Source organism: Belonocnema kinseyi, chromosome 7 (genome assembly GCF_010883055.1).
Source record: "Belonocnema kinseyi isolate 2016_QV_RU_SX_M_011 chromosome 7, B_treatae_v1, whole genome shotgun sequence".
In the NCBI taxonomy this organism is placed as follows: domain Eukaryota; kingdom Metazoa; phylum Arthropoda; class Insecta; order Hymenoptera; family Cynipidae; genus Belonocnema; species Belonocnema kinseyi.
Window position 1 is genome coordinate 106609283 of NC_046663.1, and position 3844 is coordinate 106613126.

The 3844-nt window shown below is 34.2% G+C and overlaps 1 long non-coding RNA gene across 1 annotated transcript in view; it reads right to left on the reverse strand.

Annotated features, from left to right (window-relative positions):
• The window catches only part of LOC117176935, a 73133-nt gene extending 69551 nt beyond the window's left edge, over positions 1-3582 (reverse strand). Inside the window, exon 1 of the long non-coding RNA XR_004467638.1 lies at positions 3452-3582. This is a non-coding gene — a long non-coding RNA (uncharacterized LOC117176935). The remainder of the gene's footprint in view (positions 1-3451) is intronic.
• Positions 3583-3844: the final 262 nt, after the last annotated feature.

A 3844-nucleotide genomic window follows, 5' to 3' on the forward strand; every position in this document is an offset into this window, starting at 1 on the left:
TTAATTTGCACCCCTAAATTTAAATTCCGCTACAAATATACTCGCATTGACCTAAAATAATACTCGAATGAATTAAAGACTCCCCTCATAAACATCTGAAAGTCAAAGGAAAAGTGAATAACCAACCCCTGGAAATTTATGCTAAGTACTGGTTTCACAGAGTTCGTCGGTTGACCCTTCTCTTCGCGCTTAATATTATTAAATTGAAGGACAATGGTCTCGCGCGGCACGCGGCCTTTAAGCGAGTTTAATAACATTTCACGGAGATTTTTTAATAATATGATAATGAAAGAAAACGCTTATGGATTATTATTCGGTCACGCGGCTTCATTCACCCTCCGCGCTCTCCATCTGTCATCCAATGCAACCATCTCTTGACTCCTCACCCCCACTGATGAAATTGATCCCACTTCTCCTTTTTATTTTTCCCCTCAAATCGCGATTTTCATCTCGCAGAATAGCGAAGTTTCTGTTTCACTTTCATTTTAATATACGAGAGAATAAGTTCGAATTCGTTCGGTCAGGATAAATCTCGTCGGGCTGTCACCTCGGAGCTTTCATTCAGTGTTCTGGGGTGGAAAGAAAGACGATTCGTACTTTATGCAAATTTCGCTCGATTAACGGGAATATATAAAGTGTTTAGAGAGGAGAATTATTTCAAGATTGATTTATGTGGAATTCAGAGATGGAACTGTTCTTTGTAAGGTCCTAAAAAACAGTTAAAAGTTTATACTTGCAAGAAAAATCTTTTCGAGATTTCTATCAGCGAAATTTCATTGAAATTTAGTTATTTTTCAATAATTCCCTATATGCGACTGAATGCGACTGAATGTCAGTGAAATTTTCAGTGATCGACTTTTTTTTAAACTGTCACTGATTTTCAGTGAAATATCACCTGAACTTACCAAAAGTAAAAAGATGATTCAAGTGGGGTTTCCTTATTAAACATGATTTTATGAGTTATCAAAAGGTATTCGATAATAGAAAATTGAGTTGATATTTAATCTATATCATAAAATCAAATAACAGATATGTGCACCTATTGCTGTATCCCCATTCCTGCCAATGTATAGGTTATATCTTAAAAACTCAAGTTATTTTATGTATAACGTTGTTAATGAGGATTAAAAAAAGTTAAAATTCCCTAAAATTTGCCAATTACTTAGAGTATTTGATTTTTTCATTATTTTACGCTTAGTATGAAGCATATATAAGAATACCGCCGTATAATTGGAACATTTACCCCACAAATGAAAAGAGAAAATAGCAAAATTACACTTTTTCTTATCTCAAAAACATGAAGATTTAGAAAATGAGCGTTGGTTGATAGTTTTGAAATTGAACAAATTTAGCGTACGAGAGAGTTGGTATGTACCGATTATTTTCGTAATTTAACAATTAATTTCTTCATATTAGTAATATGAAACAAATAATTCTATTTACCACTAGAGGTATTCAGTATCAAATTATTGAAGAAACTTTGTGACATCTTTTGTCAATATGAAAAACCCAAATCTTTTAATTTTGGGGTTCTAAAAGAACTCTTAATTGTTTGGAAACTGGGAAAAATTGCAATTTATAGTTTTTATTTATAAGTTAAGTATTTTTGTCTACACTAATTTTACTTACATTCATTAGTAAGTTTTTTGTGGCAAATTATAAAGAAAATTAACTTTAGACGAAGTACGATGACGTATAACACAGTGACGATTATATTTTTTATCTGACTACATTCTTCATTAATAAAGCTTAAGTACTTTAAGGTACTTGTGTTTTTAAATTCCTAGTTCGCTAGATTGGTCAGATTCGACAAACAAATTAGCATGTTTTTTACCTACAAAAAAGTCACCGTTCTCGCCTGACGGTAAATTCTTCAGATATGAATTCCATCGAGAACGTTTGGGACCTCTTGAATGAGAAGTCAGTAAGCACACTTCTAGGGATTGTCCATATATTACGTAAGACGTTTTTCTGTTGTTTGAATAAAGACGAAAATAATATTTTTATCAAGTTGAAAAGGACACAGCGATATAAACAAAATAAAAAATTCTTACGTAATATATGGACGATCCCCTACAAGCAATTAAGCGCTAATTTGGATACTCAATCACGCTTGGGAAAATTGCCCAGAGATGAAGAAAAAAATAAAAAAATGAATAAATAGTATGCGCCTTTGCATTGAACCTGTATTAACCGCTATAGACTTAACATTATTTTTTAAAGATTTTGCTTACGATATACATTGATATTGAGCATTTTTGTTATAAAATCTGTTAGAATTATATTTATATGATAAATTTTATTTTAAAAAGTTACTGTCTGCATTGACCTGAAGCATTCTTACAAAAAAACTGACTTTGAATTAGAATCAGTATTTCGTATGGCTACATTTAGCAGATAATGCAGCTTCAATGCGATGAGGCATATTGCTTTTACAGTTTTTAAGTTTTTTCTTCATCTCCGGACAACCGGACTAAATGTGATTAAATATCCGAATTAGCTCTTGTTTGGTTGTAGTAGCGTGCGTACTGACTTCTGTTTAATGAAGTCTTAAACCTTCTCGGTGGGATTCATATCTGGAGAATTTTCCGGCATTGTATTATTATTATATTATTGTCATATAAGGCTGTTCCATTTAAATCTCGTAGCACTTCGGTTAAAACCTATTGTCCTATGTACTTAGTACTAATTGAGTATATGGGCCCAGAATATAGGCCTAGAATCACTGTATGAATTTAATCACAACCAGTAGTGTCCCGCGGTTATATCCGACTTTACGAGAAATACTTGCATTTGCCTGAACATTTGGCCAGCTAAAAAAAACTGCAGAAAACCTATCGAGCCTATCCATTTAATGCATACAATCATCCTCTGCGTCAAATTTCCCCCGCTCGATATTAGTTAAAACGCAGCGAATACAATGTCGCAGATGGTCACCCATCCGACTGCTACCCGTGTGGAAAAATGTTCTGGAGCTGGCCTGGCCCAGACCAGACTGCCAGGTTTCCAGCCCTGGCGCTGACCAGATGGTCTGTCCTGGGTCTGGCCAAAAGTGTAACGTTTTTCCTGGCTGGCCCCAGGCCAGACCGTCGCGTTAGCCACTAGACATAGGCTGGTCAGACGCTAGTTATGAGCTGGTCAGCCGCTAGTTATGAGCTGGTAAGCCGCTAGTTATAAGCTGATCAGCCGCGAGTTATTGGCTCGTCAGCCACTAGTTAATGGCTGATCGAGTAATATTTTATAGTCCATGTTTAGAGGATACGCTTTGAGGATATGCTCAAAAAGCAAAACATGATTTCCTAGAAAAATATATAATATACATGTTTCATATAATCAGTAAAAATTCAAATTTTGCGTCAAAAATATACTGCCATCAATAAAATAAATAAATCCAATTATAGTTTCTAATACTTTTTCTTTTATAATAGATAGAACGTAGGTTTGTACTTACTATTTATTTAATAACTTAATACAGATTTAGTACATTTTATGCCTCCGCTTTTACAGCTAACTTTTGGCTGGATTAATATATTATTCGGAAAATAATAAAAATTTTTGACAGTTTGAGACATATGATCGATAAAAACTAGCACTCCTTCCGAGAGGTCGGAGCGAAAGCACTGTCAGAATACTTCAAGCCGTGGCGTCAACTGGCAAGATGTCTGCACGCCGAGGGCCAAGCAATGAATTACAATTAATGGGGAAAACTTGATTGTTTTAATGACTTGGATACAATAATTTCACTATAAACTTTTTTAGTTTAAAAAATTTCATTATAGGCTCTGTAGCTTTTTGAAATGTAAGTAAAAATTTACTGTATCGAACTTAGATTTTTTTCTTGGCT